Consider the following 21,546-nt stretch of genomic DNA (forward strand, 5'->3'; position numbering starts at 1 on the left):
CTTCCCGTAACTCACTTAACTTCTCCTTTAAGAATTTGGATACTATACTACTTGGCGCCTACAAGTTTAGTATTGATATTGCTTCATTGTCTATGATACCTTTTAGGAAGATGTAGTTTCCTTCCTTATCTCTTTTAATTAGATCTATTTTTGCTTTTACTTTGTCTAAGATCAGGGATTGCTTCCCCTGTTTCTTTTTACTGCAGCTGAAGCATAATATATTCTGCTCCAGCCCCTTTCCTTTACTTTGTGTGTGCCTCTCTGCTTCAAGCGTATTTCCTATAAACAACATATTATAGGATTCTAGTTTTTGATCCACTCTACTATCTGCTTTTGTTTTATGAGAGAGTTCATTCCATTCACATCCACAGTTATGATTACTAACTGTATTTCCCTACATCTTATTTTTCCTCCTGTCCATCCTTTCTCTCCTTTGACCCTTTCCCTCCTCATCAGTGTTTTACTTCTGTCTACCCACTGCTCCCATCTGCCCTCCCTTCTGTCAGCCCCACTCCAACCTTTTACTTAATCTCCTCCCCTCCTACTTCTCTGTCTGGTAAGATTGATTTCCATAGTCAACTGATTGTGTATATGATTCCCTCTTTGAGCCAATACTGATGAGGGTAAAGTTCAAGTGATTCCCATTTCCTACCCTCCCATCTTCCCCTCCAGTGTAATAGGTCTTTTATGCCTCTTCATGTTAAATAATTTACCCCATTCTGCTTCTCCCTTCCTTCTGCATCCAGTGAACTCCTCTTTCTCATCCCTTAATTATTTTTTATGCCATTCCCTCAAATTCATGCTATACTCGTACCCTCTGTCCATGTATGTTCCTTCTAGCTGTACTATTAGTGATACACTCTTTTAAGAATTACAAGTATCCCCTTCCCATTTAGGGATGTAAATAGTTTAGCTCTATTGAATCTCTTATGTTTTCTTTTCTTTTTTTTAACTGGTTTATGCTTCTCTTGGGTCTTGATGTTGGAAATCAAATTTTTTATTTAATTCTGGCCTTCTCCTTATGAAAGCTTGAAATCCTTCCATTTCATTCAATGACCATTTCCCCCCTTGATGTATTATGCCTAATTTTGCTGGGTAAATGATTCTTGGTTGTAGTCCTAGCTCCTTTGCCTTCCTGAATATCATGTTCTATGACCTTGGATCATTTAATGTTGCGATTGTTAAGTCCTGTGTGATCCTGATTTAGGATTTGATATTTGAATTGTTTCTTTGTGACCCCTTGCAGTAATTTTTCCTTGACCTGATAGTTCTGAAATTTGGCTATAATGTTCTTTCTACTTTTTTATTTTGGCATCTCTTTCCTGAGGCGATTGGTGGGTCCTTTCAATGATTATTTTGCCCTCTGCTTCCAGGACATCAGGGCAGTTTTCCTTGATAATTTCTTGCAAGATGCTGTCCAGATCCTCCTTTTGTGGTTGTCCAATTATTCTGACATTGTCTCTCCTGGATCTATTTTCCAAGTCATTTATTTTTCCCATGAGGTAGTTTATATTTTCTTCTATTTTTTCCATTCTTTTGAATTTGTTTGATTGATTCTTGATATCTCATAGAATCATTAGCTTTCACTTGCCCAATTCTAACTTTTAAGGAGCTGTTTTTCTCAATTAGCTTTTGTACTTTCTTTTCTATTTGGCCAGTTGTACTTTTTAAGGAATTGTTTTCTTCATTGGGTTTTTGTATCTCTTTTTCTATTGGGCAATTCTACTTTTTAAGCAATTGTTTTCTTTTTCCAAGTTGTTGACTCCTTTTTCCCTGAATTCTCTTAGATCATTCTCATTCCCCTCCCTCCCCACCAATTTTTGTTCTACCTCTCTTATATGATTTTAAGCTGCTTTTTGAGGTCTTTCATGAGTTCTTTCTGGGCTTGAGACCCCTTCTCCTTTTCCTTGAGGTTTTGCCCATAGATGTTTTGACATTGTTGTCATCTTCTGAGTTTGTATCTTGATCTTCACTGTCACCATAATAACTTTTTATGGTCAGATTCTTTTTTTGTTGTTTTTGCTTATGGTTTTTTTTGGCCTTTTTCCTTTCTTTTTAATTTGAACTCTGCTCCTGGGGGTGGAAAGGGCACTGTCTCCAGCTCCTTGTGCCAGGGCCTTCAGTTTACCTGGCCGTTTACCTTGTCCTGCACTGATATTGCCTTGAGGCCCATGGGGGACCCTCGTGTTAGGTACTGTGCTAAGGTGGTAGGGTGGGGGGTAATTGGCACTGCTAGAGGCCCTAGGAGTCTGGCAGCTTACCTGGTGCTAAATTTGAGTCATAGTGGTGGTGTCTTCTGGTGTGTGTTGAGCCTGGTGGGTGTTTCTGAGTTTCCCTAGGGATACACTGAAGCATGTGGGCATCTAGTCAGTGGAGGCCGCCTGTTTGCCCAGGCTTAGGACTTGTGATGAAAGATACTGACCATATCCAGAGAAAGAACTGGTAGAGCCTGAATGCAGATCAAAGATACCTTTACTTTCTTTATTTTTCTTGTTTTGTTCCTGTGTTTTCTTTCACAGAATGACTTACATGGAAATGTGTTTTGCATGTGTAACCTATGTCAAATTGCTTGCCTTTTCAATGGGGGGGGGGCGGGAGGAGGGACAGAGAGAATTTGGAATTCAAAATTTGAAAAAAAATGTTAAAATTGTTTTTACATGAAATAGGGAAAAATAAAATACTAAATAAAATTAAAAAAATTATTGTTTGCATGTAATTTTAAAAAATTAAATGAAAAAAATTAAAACTTAGACAATTTTATATGACTGCTATATAAAGCCAGCATAATGCTTATCATCTCCTCCCTGCTTTTAAGCAGATTAGGAAGAAACAGCAAGAAGTAGTGGGCTTTTTGGAAGCCAATAAGATTGACTTTAAGGAACTTGATATTGCCGGTGATGAAGACAACAGGAGATGGATGAGAGAGAATGTACCCGGAGAGAAAAAACCACAAAATGGAATTCCTCTTCCTCCACAGATCTTTAATGAAGAACAATATTGTGGGGTAAGAAGTCATTTTTACCATTTGAAGGATAAAAATATTCATGAAGTTCAAAATTCTGATGCATGAAAATTAGTCATCACCTAAAACTAATATATTTAGTAATACCAGTTTAAAATGCTTTGTATTTCTATTGATGGTTTCAAGAGATGTTTCTATAGAAGTCAAAATAAAATACATAGTAATTTGTTAGCATAATAGAATCTTGTTTATATTTATATTTAACAAATATATGTATGTATATACATATGTGTATATTTTATATATATATATACATACAGATTTGAGCACTGAGGAAGATTAAATGATTAATAAATAAGACATGAGTTCTTATAAGAGCTTGACTTGGTGATGTATTGACAGTGATAAATAATTACTAATCTGATAAAAGGATAATTAAAATATAGATTTTTTTTGCATTTTGAGAACTTTACATTTAAAATAGTTCATTTATACATTTTATACATAAAGATTAGACAAGTTTATATGACTGCTTTATAAAACCAGCATAATGCTTATCTTTCCTTCTCTCCCCTCTAACCAGATTAGGAAGAAGCAACAAGAAGTAATGGGCTTTTTATTGCCCTTTTTATAGTGAGTTTTTATTGCAGTACAGTAGGGGAAAATGAAGGGGTTTGACTAGATGATCTTTAAATTGCCCTTCAGCTCTAATATTCTGTGCATCTGAAGAGTTCATGACCAAACAAGGATAGAGAAGATCACAGGAGATAAAGTCTGATTACATAAAATCAAAAAGATTTTGCACAAACAAAACCAACAGTTAAAATTAGAAGACAAATAGTTAACTGGGGAAAAAATCTTTGATATCCAAGGTAGACAAAGAGCTAATTCAAATATATAAAAACAAGAGCCATTCCCCAATAGATAATTGATCAAAGGATATGAACTGGCCGTTCTCAAAAGAAGAAATCCAAGCTATCAACAGCCATATAAAAAAAGTACCAAATAACTAATATTTAAGGAAATGAAAATTGACAGTTCTGAAGTTCTATCTCACATTCACCAGATTGACCAAAGATAACCAAAAATGGAAAATGACGATTGTTGGAGTTGTTATAGGAAAACAAGCACACTGTTGGTATATCTGTGAATTTGTCCCAGACTTTCTGAAAAGCAATTAGAAATATTTCCACTAAGTCGCTAAAATGCATATCCTGTATGACCTAGTAATAATACTGTTAGGCTTATATGCCAGAGATAAAAGAGGAAATAGACCCATGTATACAAACATTTATAGAAGCTTTTTTCTTATTGCAAAGAACTGGAAACAAAGGGGAAATACTTACCAATTGGGGAATATGTGAAAAAGCAGTATGAGGAAAATTAATATCGTACAGTATCATTTCATATTTAATATTAATCTGTAATGTACCCTTTTCTATCAAAACCCCCATCTTTTTGCCTAGCTCTTTTAGCCTAGCTTTCCCAAACTAGCTGAGGAACATAATTACTTCTAGCCCCCAAAACTTCAACCTGGCACAAGTGGTAGGTGAATATAATGGAATATTATTGAGCTGTAAGAAATGATAAGAAGAATGGTTTTAGAGAAACTTGGGAAGGTTTGCACAAACTAATGTAGAACCAGGAGAATAACTTATAAAATGACTACAACACCACAGAAAAGACTATCATAAAAGACTTTAGAACTCTAAAAAAGGAAATGGCAAACCTGAGGGCAGATGTTGGAGCATCTACTCGTCTCCTGACAGAGGGGTGATAGGCTCAGATGATGGAATTAGTCATACGTATGGGCACTGTGGACATTTGTTTTGCTTGACTACCTATATATTTATGACAATTTTTTTCTTCTTGCTTTTCAGTTGGGGAAGGCAGGTGGGAAGGAGGTGGGAGCTAGAGATAGGATGCCCAAAAGAAAGAGAAAAAGCTCATTGAAGCTTTTGAAAAAAAATGCACAGAAGAGAACAGAAAGCAAGACAGAAACATGAACAAGCAGGGCAGCTTTGAAAATTGTATGTTAAAGTTATATCCTTAAGAGGAAAAACAAGTTGTACTTAAGAGAGATGCACAGTTTCATATACAATCCTCTTTCATATGTTTATCACCCTCATGTTAGCTGTCTTAATATGTAAAGGGTATGTTTTGCCACACAGTGCAACTGTTTTACATCGGCACAAAGGAGTATGTGTCAGGAATAGCTATTCAGGGTAGCTGTGTGGCCCTGAATTCACATATAGATAATTCACATATAGATAAATAGAATTTGTTTAACAAAAACAAAAGTAGCAATTTTAGTTTTAAACTCTCAAGTGAACTGATAAGATCTGAAAACCAAACTCCTTTTGCTCCTATCCCTTCTGTGTCTATTTTTCCCACATCCACCTGAAGGATTTTTCTAGGGAAGTTCTTTCAGTGTCTAGGTTTCAAGATCACATTCTTCCCCAACAATCTTACTGCTCTCAAGGGGATTTTCATCTTGATCTCTTGGATAGCCTCCAAGCAAATTCTCTGTTCATGTATCAGCTTTTTTCTTAATGCCTTTCATTGGTGTTACTGCCATCCTGGAAACCCCCCCAAATCAGACTCCTTTTCAAGGTTGGGTCCTTCTCAGATAAAGCCAGAGGTGGGATTCAGGCCGGTTCACACCAGTTCGGCAGAACCGATACCTAATTTTATGTTTAGTTTGGCGAACTGGTTGTTAAAAAATGGCACTTGTAATCAGCGTTCTCTCTAAGGTGGGTGTCTGGGCAGCCACCCAATGGGGAAAACACAAGTTTACATTCCTTACTCTTTTTTTAACGTTCATCTGCGCAACAGCGGTTTTCTAAGTGCTTCTTGCTTCCCCAAGTGAGAAACTTGTTTGATCTTTTTTCCTTTCCATAGTCCCTTCTCCTCCCTGCCTTCCCCTCCCATCGTCTCCTTGGGGTAGCTCCTGGCTTCCAATTCGTCCAGTTGTGGTCACAGCATCTCATTATCCCAGGTGTACAGGCTCTCATTGGTTGAACCCAGGTCTCTGCGGGGTGGTGCTTTGGGAAGGGCTGTTCCCTGACTGTGCGACCCAGGGCAGCGGTGCTTTGATTATGTCAGACTGCGCTGTCACATCCTCCTTGGATGCTTGGAGTGGAGAGGGAATTGTTTCCTCTGGCCAACTGATGGGGGCATTTTTGTCTTCGCAACTGTGGGTCAAGGTTCCGTAGAGGCACAAGCATCATTGTTTTCCACCCACCACACTCTTACTTCTGGTCGCTTTCCCAAGACACGGGGTGGAGTGGCTGAAAGGCCGCCCTGCCTTGCTTTTTGCCCTCCTTGTCATCCTCCTCGTCCTCCTCGTCCTGCTCCTCGTCCTCCTCCTCGTCCTCCTCGTCCTCGTTCTTCTCCTCCGCTTCCTCCTCCCCACCCCCTAAGCAGTCTTTCCGATAGGTGCCAAACAACTCTGAGCTCAATAGATCCTTTAAAAATGGGTGAATCAATGAAGCGTGTTGCGGAATTTTTAAGGCTAATGGTAAAAAGTTGTCAGGCTTAACTTTTGGTTTGGTTTATATTTAGTGAGGGGAAAAGATGCCAGCACACTTAGCACCGCCCCCCCCATCTAAGTAGGCTCTTTTCAATACAAATAGCCTACTTTCTCCCCTTCTTTACTTCTTGCTTAATAGTGTCAGAGTCTATTGTCTCCCAACAGGCGGAGGGTGCAAAATGGGCAAAGGGAGGGAGGGAAAGGATTATTTCAAGGACTCCTAGGATAAATGATGGTAGGTGTTGTGCAGAAATGAAAGTGTCCTAGATATTCTTAAGAATAGCCTTAACACCAGCTCTCAGTTTCTTCCTTAAGAAGGTTGGGCAGGGCTATTTACAGGAGTTAAATCAACAACTAGATATTAAGATATTTGTTATGTGTCCAGGACTGTTGGGGAATACAGAAATAGAAAATAATCCCTTACTTCAAGAAGTTAAGATTCTAGTTAGTAGAGACAAGACAATGGTACCAACAATGAGATGAATAAAAGATAGTCTATAATCTAGCGCTAAGTAGTTAGGTAGGGAACAATGTTACATTTTTAAACAGGGCTAGGGCATGACTTTGAATGAGTCATTTAACTTAGCCAGACTTCAGTTTCTTATCTGAATAATATGGGAGTTGGAGCTGATGATCTAAGAGGTTCCTTCCAGATCTAAATCTCTGATCCCATGATGGTAATGACAGTTTAGGAAGGTTGGCTCATTTAGCAGTTCGCAGGATGAATTAGAGGGAAAGAAGTGGGAGAAAAAACTGGCCTGGGAGACTAGTGAAGAGAGAACTTTACTTCTATCTGTGATGGAAAATGGCTCAAGCATCTGCTTCTGGTGGGACTTCAATGTTTTTCGTTATATTCTCAAGGCATCCAGATTAGCTAGCCACTGAGGTACCTACTAATTCTGAAACTCTGTGAAGTGTTAGAGTCCAGATGATGTCAAATATAGGATGAGCAAAAATAAAAAAAAAACTGAGATCTTCTCCCTACTCACATGGTTAGTGACTTATGCATGACTTGGAATGAGGTTGTCCAGTACTTAATAAATGCTTACTAAGAGACTGATTCCAAAAAAACCCCAACCCCCCAAAACTGTCTTTAGGGCAGAGAACCGGTTGTTAATTTATTTGAATCCTACCACTGGATAGAGCCTTTGCTCTGGCATTGACAGTGTCTTCTTGATGATGTGAACTCACATTGCCTTGGGTACTTTGTTCCTTTGATGCCATTTTAAGGATGACTGGGTTGCTAATTATATACTTGAAGCAGCTCTTGCTTGGAATTTAAAAATGAAGGCTAGAGAACAAGAGAAGATATAGAGAGAAACAGAGCTGAGCTGACCAGGGTGGAGCTGGTTGAATACAGTCTTAGCTTTCTAGAGGGCAACCTGAGTGACACCTGAGCAGTTTCGGGCAACTACATGATCTCTTGAGATGAGAGAACCAAGTGGCCCCAGAGATGGAAGTGGATGGAACTGGCCGTGGACCATGGAGGAGTTATCAGACTAGTCTTGCAACTGTGGGAATAAGAGCTGATGGGGGTAGAGTGGTAGTGATAGAGTAAAACAGAAGTTCATGGACAAATGGAGGAATTTTGGGGTAAGCCTTTTGGAAACAGTAGAGAAGTTCATGGAACATGTCCACTTCAGACAAGGGTTATTGAGCAATTCTCATTTGGAAAATAGGCAAGGGTGCATTTTGAACACAATCCTTGTTCCCACTTCATATTGTCCTATGGAGAAGCATAAGCCATGTCCTTTCACTCACTTCCTCAAAGTCATACAGTAAAGTCTCAAAACAGCCGGTGTTGCATGATCATTTACAATCCCCACATGTATGGATTACAAAGTTTTTCACAAATAAACCCCTCATGTATAGATTAAAAAGTTTTCATATTCAACAAGACAAGAAGCTAATTTCACAAAATGTACAAAATGTACAAAATATTTTTTCTTGCTTAGCCTTCTCCTTATAGGAGAAGAACCCAGAAGCAAAAGAAAGAGTAAAGACAAACAAAACTGGCTTCCCATCTCTGGCAGAAACCTATACCACACTGATCTTTCCAAATTACCTGGAGCTGTTCCAACAGGAGTTTGGGATTTGATGCTGGAGTCAACTAAGTGTTACTCCTTTGTCAGTTGTCCAACTGGAGTCTGGACAAAAAGTGTCCCTTTCTACACAAGGCACATTAGAATTCTCTAGTTCTTGTTCCATTTGTGGTTCCCATTGAAGCCACGCAATTTCTTCTGGGTCCTTATAATTCCCCTCCTAGATCCTTGCCACTGCAAGGGTAAACCTTACTGAGAAGAAGACAAATTGGCTCAGTTAGAGAAGTAGCAAAGAACGTCAGCTACTTGGGGTTTCATAGGCATTATTACCCCCCCAATTCATAGAGTGTTTTGCTTTCACAAAAAGTGAAATCTGTTTAAATACAAAAATAACAATGAGAGCACTTTTTACTAGACAGAAGCAAACTAGTGATTCCAGATTTCTCACATTAAACATTTATAGCGCTCAGTAATACAGGAAGTACAAATAGTTACATCAGCAGAACTGATTTGTGAGGGAACACACACCGGGGAAAGAAAAAAAATTGACTATATAATTACGACCTAAATTTTCTTTGGCCAATTTTTATAGGCTCTTAGTCTAAGGCAACCAGAAGTAAAAGTCTGCCTTTACAAGCAGAGAATATCTTCAGGGGTTCCTGCATATGCAAAGGGCCCAATTTTATTCCAGCTAAGGCCCCACATGTAACAGTGACTACCCTGGCTTCCACTGCCTGGAAGCCAGATAGGTTACATTTTACCCCTATCCCAGGGTTCTTTGGTACCCTTAAGAAGGTTTTGGGGGTGTTTAGGTTCTTTGTCCTTAGCTTCAATCCCCACCAATGGCATTCTTCCAATTTTAGGAGGTCCCCTGTAGCCCAGTTCTATTTAACTCTTACAAGCATGTAACTTTTACAAAGGAATATTTACTTAAATATACTATAACAAATATACAAACATACTTCCCAATATGTGGTACATAATCTCTTCCCCACTCATACCATATCATTTTCTTGAGTACAAACAGGGAATAGGTCCACAGTTTTAGCTCATTTCCTATATAGCACAGTCCGCACAGTCCCAAGGTCCAAGTCTATAGCTCCCCTTGTGCTTGAGTCTCAGGTACTCAGACTTCTCAGGGCTTCCCTGCTAGGTACCCTTACCTCAAAGGTTGCTGTGACTTGAAATCCTAGATCCAGCGTGGATTCTACCACTGGTACTTGGAACTTAAAAGGATAAACAAAAAAGATCAAAATTTAATCCCAAAGCTATTTCTCAGGCCCACAGGATAAAAGGGGAGCAAGAGTTAGTAGCCCTACCTCTTTACAGCTCAGTTCATGGTATCTGAGCCGTGGGTGAACTTGAATTTTCACCCTCTCTAGCAGAAAAGAGTGACAGCATTGTTTAGTGTAGAGTGTTGAACTTAAGAGTTAGAGTTCCTGGGTTCTAATCCTACTTCTGATATTTACTGGTTGTGTTGGTGATCATTTAATTTCATAGAGCCTCAATCCTCATATATAAAATGGGGGCGAAAAATGCATATACTTCATAGGATCCTTGTGAAGAAAACACTTTGCAGACCATACAGTGCTATATAAATGTGAGTTTTTTGGTTTGGCTCTATGATTTCATTGGTGTGGGAAATTCCAGGGAGAAAATTCCCTTTACCAGTGAAGATTGACAACTGTTCAGCAACTTATATTTGAAGAACAGATATTTCTAAGATATTTGCTTGGGACACTGAGAAGTTGTCACAGAACCAAATAATTTGAGAGTTTAAAGGGACCTCAGCAGCCCAGTCAATATACAAAAGGAACCTCCTGCCAAATGGTCATCCAGCTTCTGTTTGAAGACCTCTAAGGAGGGGTGAACATACGACCTCTCTAGGCAGGCAGTCTATTCCATTGTAGGATCATTCTAATTGGCTTTGTTCTAGACTGAGCTTTAGTTAGGCCAGTTCTCTGGTAGATTGAGTTTGATATTGGAACAAAATAAGACACGCATACATCATTCATTCTTCTCTTTCACTTATTGGACACATCTAAGAGGCCAAATCATGCCATTTCTGTCTCCACAATATCTTTCACATCTGCCTTCTTCTATTTAGGTAAGCCCAGCCATCCCCAAAGTTCAGGTGATTATTCATCTCCTTTTACCTGGGGTATTACAAAAGTTTTCTAATTCATCTCCCTGCCTCCAGTCTCTCCCTTCTTCAGTTCATACTGGTGTAGCCACTAGTGTGATTTTTACTGAAGTGCCAGCCTGACCATGTCACTCGCTATTGAACCTTATTGGTATTTACATCCTTTCATAACTATCCAAATACTCTATGGTCTAGCCCTCCTTGCTGTTCTTCACACATGACACTCCATCTCCTGTCTCCAAACACTTTAGCTCTCTCTCATTCCTCTCATTCATTCATTATTTAACTGCCTTTTTACAATCTCTTGTTTCTCTTAGGATTTAGCTCAAATACCACTTTTCATGTGAAGCCTTTCCTGATCCCCACCAGCTTCTATTAAATGCTTGATCATTAAGACTGATTGCTAGATGTGTGAAAGCATACTAAGCCCTCATCCCTTACTCCTCACCCCTTTTAGGCTACATATTACAAAATAATATTAGGACAATAGTCTGAAGTTCTTAGTCCCACCTGAATGAGAAACCCCTGTTTTTTTCTTTACTGGTTCTGAAACAATGTCCTACACTGAAATCTTTATACTTGTTGAAAGCCTAACCAGTTTGTAAATCGAGAGACATGGTTAACCCAGGAAGTAGTCCTCCTTGAAATGGTTAGGGGTAATAAATCTAAAAGAAATAAATCTTTGATTAATTAGGAAATGGATGTATCTCTTGGATTTAAGTCTAAGTTAAAAGGAGAGTCCTTGGTGGGAATGGTTAAAAAAAGATTTCATGATCTGGAAATATTACTACTAGGTCTGTTTTTCCAAAGATATCAAAAAAAGGGAAAAGGACCTATATGTAGAAAAATATAGCACCTTTTTTTTTGTGGTGGCGAAGAATTGGAAATTAAGGAGATACTCATCAGTTGGGGAATGGCTGAACAAGTTGTGGCATATGATTGTGATGGAGTCCTATCATTATGTGGGAAATGAGGAAGAGGGTGGTTTCAGAAAAACATGGCAAGACGTATATGAACTAATGCAAAGTGAAATGATGAGAACTGGGACACCATTGTGCACATTAACAGCAATGTTATAATGATTATAAGGACATCTAAGTGCTACAGTGGGGGCAGCCAGGTGGTGCAATGTTTAGAGTGCCACGCCTGAAGTCAGAAAGATGGCTTTTCCTGAGGTCAGATCTGGCCTTAGACAATTACTAGCTGTGTGACCTTGGGCAAATTAGTTTACCTCAGTTTTCTCACTTGTGAAATGAGCTGTAGAAGGAAATGGCAAACCACTCCAATATCTCTGCCAAGAAAACTCTAAAAGGGGTCATGAAGAGTCAGATATGACTGAAAACAACTGAGTAGAAGCAGCAATGATGATCAACAGTGAAAGATTAGGCTACTCTGATCAATACAATGATTGAGGACAATTACAAAAGACTCATGATGAAAAAATTCTGTCTACCTCCAGAGAAAGAGCTGGTGGACTCTGAGTATAAATTGAAGTGTAATTTTCTCACTTTATTTTTCTTGCTTATTTTTAAAAAATATGGCTAATGTGGAAATATGACTTGCATGATTTCAAATCTATAATTGATATCATATTACTTGTCTTCTCAGGGAGTGGGGAAGGGGTTGGCAGGGAGAGAATTTGGAATTCAAAATTTAAAAAGAAAAGAATATTAAAAATAAAAAAATTAAGATTATTTTTTTCCAATTACATATAAAAACAATTACTAATATTCGATTTTTAAAAAAAATTTGAGCTCCAAATTCTCTCTTTGCCTCTGTCTTCTCCCATCTCCTTGGGAAGGCAAGCAATTTGATATATATTACACATGTGCAGTCATGCAAAATATATTTCTATATTAGCCATGTTGTGAAAGAAAATGGACCAAAAATTATGCTACTATCTGCATTCAGATTCCATCAGTTCTTTCTCTGGAGGTGGTTAGAATTTTTCACCATAAGTCCTTCAGAATGGTCTTGGATCATTGTATTGTTGAGAGTAGCTAAGTCATGCACAGTTGAACATCTTACAATGTTGCTGTTACTGTGTACAGTGTTCTGGTTCTGCTTACTTCACTTTGCATCATCAGTTCATATATGTCTTTCCAATTTCTTCTGAAGAATCTTGCTTGTCATTTCTTCTAGCACAATAGTATTGTATCACAATCATATACCACAACTAGTTTAGCCATTCCCCAATTGATGGGCATCTCCTCAATTTTCAACTCTGGCACCACAAAAAGAACTGCTATAAATATTTTGTACATATAGATACTTTTTCTTCTTTTAAAAAATATCTTTGGGATACAGATCTAATAATGGTATTTCTGAGTCAAAGGGGATGCATGGATCTATAGCCCTTTGGGTATTACTCTCCAGAATGGTTCAAGCAATCAGTTCACAACTCCACCATCTGTACATTAGAGTCCAAATTTCTCCAAATCATTTCCAATGTTTGTCATTTTCCTTTTCTGTCATATTAGCCCATCTGATAGGTGTGGGGTGGTATCTCAGAGTTGTTTTAATTTGTATTTCTCTAATCAATAGTGATTTAGAGCATTTTTTCAAAAGACTATAGATAGATTTAATTTCTTCTTCTAAAAACTGCCTGTTCATTTCATTTGATTATCACTTGGGGAATGACTTGTATTTTTTTCCTAGATTTGACTCAGTTCCCTATGTATTTGAGAAATGAGGCCTTTATCAGAGAAACTTGTAAAATTTTCCTCCTGGTTTTTGACTTTCCTTCTAAGCTTGGCAGCCTTGTATTTGTTTGTGTAAAACCTTTTTAATTTAATGTAATAAAATTATCCATTTTACATCCCATAATGCTCTTTATCTCTTGTTTGGCCATAAATTCTTCCCTTATCCATAACTCTGGCAGGTAATCCACGTTCCCTTAATTTGCTTATGATATCATCCTTTATGTCTAAACATGTATGCATCTAGACTTTATCTAACAGAGTGAGATGTTGGTCTATAGCTACTTTCTACCAAACCACTTTCCAGTTTTCCTAATAATTTTTATTAAATAGTGAGTTCTTGTCCCAAAAGCTTGGATCTTTGAGTTTCTCAAACACTACATTACAATGGTCATTTACTACTGTGTATTATGTACCTACTCTATTCTACTGATCCAGCTTTCTATTTCTTAGCAAACGCTATCTTGTTTTGATGATTATTGCTTTGTAATACAGTTTGAGATCTGGTACTTCTAGGCCACATTCCTTCATATTTTTTTTCATTGATTTCCTTGATATTCCTGACTTTTTGTTCTTCCAGATGCATTTTGTTATTTTTTCTAGCTCTATGAAATAACTTTTGATAGTTTGATTAGTAAGTAACTGAACAAGTAGATTAATTTAGGTAGAACTGTCAGCTTTGTTATATTGGATTGGCTTGTCCATGATCAATTAATATTTCTCTAACTATTTAGATCTGACTTTTATTTGTAATTGTGTTCATAGAGTTCCTGAGTTTGTCTTGGCAAGTAGATTGTCAAGTATTTTATATTGCCTACAGTTATTTTACATGGAATTTCTCTTTCTCTTACTGCTGGGCTTTGTTGGTTATATATAGAAATTCTGATGATTTTTATGGGTTTATTTTTTCCTGCAACCTTACTGAAGTTAATTATTTAAATTAGTTTTTAGTTGATTCTGTAGGATTCTCTAAGGATGTCATCCTATCATCTTCAAAGAATGATAGCTTTGTTTCCTCACTGCCTATTCTAAGTACTTTAATTTCTTTTTCTTCTCTTATTGCTATAGCTAACATTTCTAATACAATATTCAATAATGGTGGTGATAATGGTCATCCTTGCTGTATCCCTGATCTCAATAGGAAGGTTTTTAGCTTGTCCCCATTTCAGGTAATGCTTGCTGATGGTTTTATATAAATATTACTTATCATTTTAAGGAAAGCTCCATTTATTCCTTCCTATCCTTTCCAGTATTTTTAATAGGAATGAATATTGCATTTTGTCAAAAGCTTTTCTGCATCATTGAAATAATTATATGATTTTTGTTGTTTTTGTTATTGATATAATCAATTATACTAATAGTTTTCCTAATATTGAACCAGCCCTGCATTCCTAGTACAAATCTCACCTGGTCATGGTGCATGATCTTTGTGAAATATTGCTCTTTGTTATTATTTTACTTAAAATTTTAAAAATCAATATTAATTAGGGAAATTGGTCTGTAGTTTTCTTTCTCTGTTTTTGCTCTTCCTGGTTTAGGTATCTGTACCATATTTGTGTCATAAAAGGAAATTTGGTAGGAGTCATTCACCCATTTTTTTCAAATTGCTTATATAGTATTGGAATTAATTGTTCTTTGAATGTTTGGTAGAATTCACTTGTGAATCCATCTGGCCCCAGAGATTTTTTTAGGGAACTCATTCATGGTTTGTTCAACTTCTTTTTCTAAGATTGGATAGTTTATGTATTTTATTTCCTCTTCTGTTAATCCGGACAATTTATATTTTTGTAAATATTCACCCATTTCACAAGGGTTGTCAGATTTATTGGCATATAATTGGGTGAACTAGCTCCGAATAATTGCTTTAATTTCCTTTTCATTGGTCGTGAATTCACCCTTTCCAGTTTTGATACTAGTAATTTGGTTTTCTTCTTTTTTTTAAAAAAATCAAATTAACCTGTAGTTTTTCTGTTTTTTTTTCTCATAAAACTAGCTCTTATTTTTATTTATTAGTTCAATGGTTTTCTTACTTTCAATTTTATTAATCTCTCCTTAAATTTTGATGATTTCCAATTTGCTGTTTAACCGGGGATTTTTAAATTTGTTCTTTTCATAGTTTTTTTTAGTTGCATACCCAGTTAATTGATCTGGTTTTTCTCTGTTGATGTAAGCATTTAGAAATATAAATTTTCCCTTTAGTATTGCTTTGGTTGCCTCCCATAAATTCTAGTATATTGTCTCATTGTTGTCATTCTCTTTAATGAAATTATTGATTGTTTCTATGATTTATTCTTTGAGCCACTCATTCTTTAGGGCTACAGTTTTGAGTTTCTAATTAATTTTTAATCTATATTTTTATGGCCCTTTATTGAATGTAATTGTTATTGCGTTATGATCTTAAAAAAGATATATTTAATATTGTGAGTCAGAACAGCTTGTATCAGAGAGACTTTTCAAAGGCAATATGGATTTTATTTCTCTCTAAGCAGAGATTCTTAGAATTAGAGTAATTGAATTAATAAAATTATCTCTGGCAGGCTTCCACCCAAAACACATAGTACAAGATTTTTCCCCCACAACATGAATTTTCAAATAAATGAGATTGCATCCAGTCACCTATGTCTGCAAAGAAGAGAGAAAAGTGTATTCTCTTATTTCTTCTTCAGTACCAAACTTAGTCATTTCGACTTTGATGTTGCTGTTATTCTTTGCATTTACATTGTATTTACTATGTATGTTGTTTTTCTAGTTTCACTGGGTTCACTTTACATCAATTCATATGTATTTCCACACCTTCTTGTATTCTGCATATTCTTTATTTCTTATGGAGCAGTATATTTTATTATATTTATGTATCACAATCTGTCCATTCTCCAATCAATGGACATCTACTTTTTTACATTTCTTTGCCACTATAGAAAGTGCTGCTATAAATATTTTGATGTATATCTTTCACCTCCATAGGATATGTGCCTACAGATGTGATGTCTTAGTCAAAGGGTATAGACATCTTAGTCACTTTCTTAGCATAATTTTAAATGGTTGGACCAATTCCACAGCTCCACCAACAGTGTATTAGTGTGTCTGTCTTCCCATGTTTTCAGAATAGGCTATTCCCATCTTTTGACATCTTTGCTGATTTACTGGGTTTGAAGTAGAACCTCAAAGTTATTTTGATTTGCATTTCTTTTATTTTTAGTGATTTAGAATAACATGTCATATAGTTACTAATAGTTTGTAATTCTTTTGAGAACCATTTGTTCATATCCTTTAACCACTTTCCTATGAATTTTGGTGTTATATTTTTGTGTTAATTCCCTTTATAGCTTGGATAGCAGAGAGAGGCAACATTTTAACAAGTGAGAAACGTATTCCTTTTTTGTTTGCTTATTCTTTTCATTTAATTTAGTTTTTTTAATTAGCAAATATTTATTTTCTCTATTTTCTACTTTCTCCACCACAATGAACAAAAGAGAAAAAGAACAGAAAACCCTTATAACTGATATGCGTAGTCAGGTGAAACAAATTCCCTCATTGGGCATATAAAAAATGTTTCTTTATATGTTTTGAATCCAACACTTCTCTGTCAGGAGAAGCTACCCAGCTTGGTTTATCTTCAGCCTTTTGGCTTCAGGGTTTGTTATTACAGGGCTCAGAACTGTCTTTCAAAGTTGTTTATAATGTTGTTGTCATTGTAGACATTATCTTTGTTTTGCTTCTTTTCTCCATATCACTTCATTCAGTTCTTCCTGTTTCCTGTGAAACTGCCCCTTATGTAATTTCTTGTGGCATAAAAATATTACATGGCATTAATATACCATTATTTATTTAGCCATTCTTCAATTGGTGGTTGTATTGTTAATGTATTTTTGCTTAATGGGAAGATCTTTCCCATCCATTAATAGGCTTATGTGACTTGCTTAAGTCACATGGAAGCCTAAGGCACATGAGTTTGGGTCACATGAACCTGGGTCACAAGGGTTGTGATGCCCTCTGACCCTGAAGAAGTATATATATATTCTGAGGTTGGCATTTTGCTTTGGGGCTCACTCATGGGAAGAGTGTTTGTATGATGTAGCCAGATGAGACTCTGGGTAGCCATTAAAGAGCCCCCTGGCTTTGAAAACCCAGATGTTGGTGCTTCTCTCTCTAGTAACTATGTATGTATTGCTATGGTCCAACAGTTAGAAGCCCTGTCTGTTTGTCTTTATTTCTCTGTTTATATAATTTCTGCTTGTAATTTCTGTTTGTATTTTCTCTGAAGTTCAGGGTGATGACTTTTCCCTTGAACTAAGTAAACTAAGCTGCAAGTAACATTGTTGTTACAGTGGCTAACCCCTTATTTTCCATTTTTTGTTATGAAAAGACATGTAAGTACTTTCGTATATGGTATCAGTATTTTTATATATGGATATTTTTCCTATTTTATATCTCTGAGGATATTGTTGGGTTAAATGGTATAGTAACTTTTGGGGCATGGTTCCAAATTACTTTGCAGAATGGCTGTACCAGTTCATAGCTCCACAGACGTACATTAGCATGATTCTTTTCCTGCAGATCCTCCAACATTTGTCATTACCCTCTTGTATCAGCTTCACCACTGTTTTGGATGTGAGTTTGGAGCACATTTTCATATTCCTGTTGATACCTTCCTTCCTTTGTATATTGCCAATGTGATACCCACAGTGGCTGCTATGAATATACAGGTGTATTCCCAGGTTTGAGTTGAAAGATATAACAGACTCTCTTCATTGAAGATGAAACCAAGACATTTATTCAAACACCAGAAAGCCAAATCCATCATAGTAATAAAGAAGTCTATACACGTAGCAATTCAGGGGCCACCTCCATCCTCAAGCTTTCCCTCTGTCAGACCTCCCCATAAACAAGCTCCCTTAGGCAAAATGCCCCTCTCTCACCCACACTAGGGGCTCTGCTCTCTCTTTCTGCCTCCTCTTTCTCCCCCAGCTCCACCACAGTCACACTTCCTGCTCTACCCCTTTCTGCTCACCTGTTTGGCAAGCTCCTCCCACAATGAGCTCCATGTGACACAGGCTCATGTGACTCAGGCTTCCATGTGACTCCAGCTCAAATTAGGTCACATAGGTCTATTAATGGATGGGAAAGGATCTTCCAATTCCCATTAGCATAACATTTTGAAAAGTACCTCTTCGTGGAAAAGAATTCCTTTTTCAAAGAAAATTGTACTATGGAAAGAGTATTTTAAAAATGGATTTTGGAAATGTCCATTATTGCATGATTTTATTGTCAAATCCAATGTGTGTTTCCTATAAAAATTCAACTTCACATTTGAAAAAGGTAGAAGCAGAATTTTTAACTTTTTAAAAATCTTCCAAATGAAGAGTTTCAGTGGGGTTTGAACACATTTGGTAAAATATTAAAATGAAATAGCCTTGTCTTAGTTTATAAAAATAATTGGCTAATATCAGGGAAAATGGAAATTTGTCAGGCAAAATTCAACAAAATTCTTTTCATAATTAGTTAAAATTTTTGTAATTGAAAAATGAGTATCATAATTTAGTAAGAATACTCAGGTATTCACTTTTCAAAGACAGCTGTCTTTTTAGAGCACCTTTTTCTATTCTGACAGCCATTAAAGCCATGTATTTGATAAAAAATTTAGCTTAAAGGCATGTGCATGTATATAATTTATAAATATATATGTGTGTGTATATGTATACAGATACATTAATTTATTGGGGAGGGTATGCTCAAAATTTTTACTGATTAGGTCCTCTCTCAGATACTCAAATAGATCTATAATCTCATTGATTTGGCAATTCTCTCCAGCAATTCTCATCCTGAGTGATTTGTGTCCATATCTTCCCAAAAGATGAGGTCCAGTCTTCCTTGATTTCTCTGTACATCATGAAGGTACCAATTGTGTACTCTGGCTGCCTACCTATTATCCTTTCTTCTGACCAAATAGCCTTTTCTCTTTTTTGTCATACAATTCTTTGATGACATCCTTTAAATTCATTGTTTGGAATTCTTTTTTAAGTGTTGCAGCCTGTTTCCACGTTAACAGGCACCCTTTCATTGTCCTTAATGTGATGCTCATCTTTTGCTCTTTGAAGCAGTGGTTTCCAGGTCTCATTGTGTATTAGGAGGGCAGAGTTTATAATCTCAAAGAGGATCATAAACATGTCTGAAACGTTCGGAACCGCCGGATATAAGAAACTCTCAAAGTAGAAGGCAAAAGAATCAAAACATATATTTAGGCTCCACAGTAACCAACCCATGAACCAGCAACCCCATTTTGATATATTGATCAAAAGCTTCCAGGCCCAATAAGTACGCCTTGAAAGAGTAACCAGGAGGCTACAGAGAAGCATGATTGCGTAAAGCAAAATCATGCTTCCCCCTCTATGGTAAAAAGATTACCCACTGGCCTGAAGTCTTTGTTCAGCTTCTTCCCGTAGGTCAGCTCTGCTACTGGCAGCTCCTGCTTCGGCTGTGGCTATAGCTATAGCAGCCTCTGGCTCCAACAGGAGCTGCTTTTAACCATCTGGCTTTTGCGGGGATGTAAGGTACGCCGGGGAAAGCACAGGTTCTTTCAATCTGCTTAAGCAAGGTGAAGAGGTTGACTGGGAAAGCACAGGTTCTTTCCATCAGCTTAAGCAAGGGAAGCAAGGTGAAGGGGCCGACAAGCTTACTCCAGTCCAACATACAAACAGCATTCAGTTCAGGGGAAAAAGCCAAACTAGTCAAGGGCACTTGTTGACTAAGTGCTAAGGAGCCCATTTTTGGTTGCCAATACACTCCACCCCTTGTTATAGGATACATAATCTAATCAGCCATGTATCCTAGAACATACATCGTGATCCAATTACAAAGGAAACTAAAACATATCATTCATTATAAAGCAAAACATATCATTTGGTGACATTCCTAAATATTGGTTTACGATTCAAATGTGATCCACCCCTAGGTCCCAGCAAGATAATCTCTTCAATCAATCATCCCCAAAATAATTATTAATAATTCAAATGTCCACCCCTAAATCCTTGTATCCATTACATAGGATCAATAATATCATAACAATAAAACAACACAGCAAGGATAACACAAAATAAGTAAACAGAACACTATCATCATTTCCACCCCCCTTGAACGATTGGGGCTCAAAATCTTGGGGTGAGGGGTGAAGGTCTCATTTTCCATAGCTTCTTCATGCTGAAATTGGATGTAGAGATGGCCCTGCCCCCAAAAAGTCCCATTCCAGAGGTCATTTCTTTAACGAGCTGGCAGGAATTCCAAGAATGCTATGTGCTTAGGCAGTCACTGGAAAGTGCAGGGTACTTAAGCCTAAAGGAGACAGAACTAGCAACAAAATTAACCAAAACAAAGAACAAAAAGAGTAGGCAAGTATGGACTATTATTCTTCAGATAAAATCATCCAATATCAGAAGCCAAACTCAGATGGGAAATGTTTCTTTTCAAAAGGAACATAATGAGGAAGCCAAGAGGATCCCACCCTAGATAGAGACTAAGATTGTCCTCTCAGCCTTTCCCCAGATGTACAAGGAAACACAATGGGAAAATTAAACTAAGAGGATCCCATCCTAGGTAGAGACTAGGATTGTCCTCCCAGCCTTTCCCCAAATGTACAAGTTTTCGTCCGTTAATCACACAAGGTCACCTTCAGTCTGAGTGGCTTGTGGGCTTGCAGGAGCAGTTCTTATTTCCCTATTTCTCCTGTTATCAAGTCCTCTATACATTCTGTATAATTCATTGGTTGGAATTCCATCTATCATTTCAAAACCTACCCCTGCTCTCAATAAAGCAGTAAACATTTCTTTCCTTGTTACTCTCCTTTGGCGCCAAGTTTGCTGGTTATTCACCCTTCTCTCTCGAGGAGATCTATCCCTTCCCCAGTCACCTAAGTCATGTAACTGTAAAATCTTATTTATCACTGTTGTAAGACGGCTCCCTACTTCTCCAAGTAATAAATTCAAAATTAGTTGTTTATAAGCAGGGGGAGCTGTCCTAATTATTAAATTCCTATGAGGCAGTCCCATTGGATCATTGTAATATTTGTCTGCAGTTCCTATCATAATGGCAGTCTTCATTACCTCCTCCTTTAGTCTCATGATACAATCTCTAAGTGAATACCAGGGTCTGTGCTCAGTGGGCCACATAGAATC

General features: G+C 37.1%; 1 pseudogene; it reads left to right on the plus strand.

The window, feature by feature from the left end:
* The window catches only part of LOC118836106, a 116,827-nt pseudogene that overhangs the window by 43,673 nt on the left and 51,608 nt on the right, over positions 1-21,546 (plus strand).

Source organism: Trichosurus vulpecula, chromosome 2, assembly GCF_011100635.1.
Source record: "Trichosurus vulpecula isolate mTriVul1 chromosome 2, mTriVul1.pri, whole genome shotgun sequence".
Classification (NCBI taxonomy): domain Eukaryota; kingdom Metazoa; phylum Chordata; class Mammalia; order Diprotodontia; family Phalangeridae; genus Trichosurus; species Trichosurus vulpecula.